Here is a 207-nt window from a genome sequence, read left to right as displayed (position 1 = left end):
CGGGAAGCAAACACACACTCAGGGCGAACTGAGGCGCGGCCGCCTGCAGCAGCAGCAACTCGAGAGCAACTGGCTAGCTAGCTAGCTAGCTAGCTAGCTAGCTAGCTAGTGGGACTTGCGAAGAAGACGAAGGCCCAGGGACTCCCCACCGAAGCTGCTGCCAAGCAGCAGCCGCAGCTGCTGCTGCAGCTGATGAGGTCTGGGGGG

Source organism: Eimeria tenella, genomic scaffold (genome assembly GCF_000499545.2).
Source record: "Eimeria tenella Houghton genomic scaffold, Eth_scaff2419, whole genome shotgun sequence".
NCBI lineage: Eukaryota > Apicomplexa > Conoidasida > Eucoccidiorida > Eimeriidae > Eimeria > Eimeria tenella.
Note: the sequence above shows the minus strand (reverse complement) of the source record.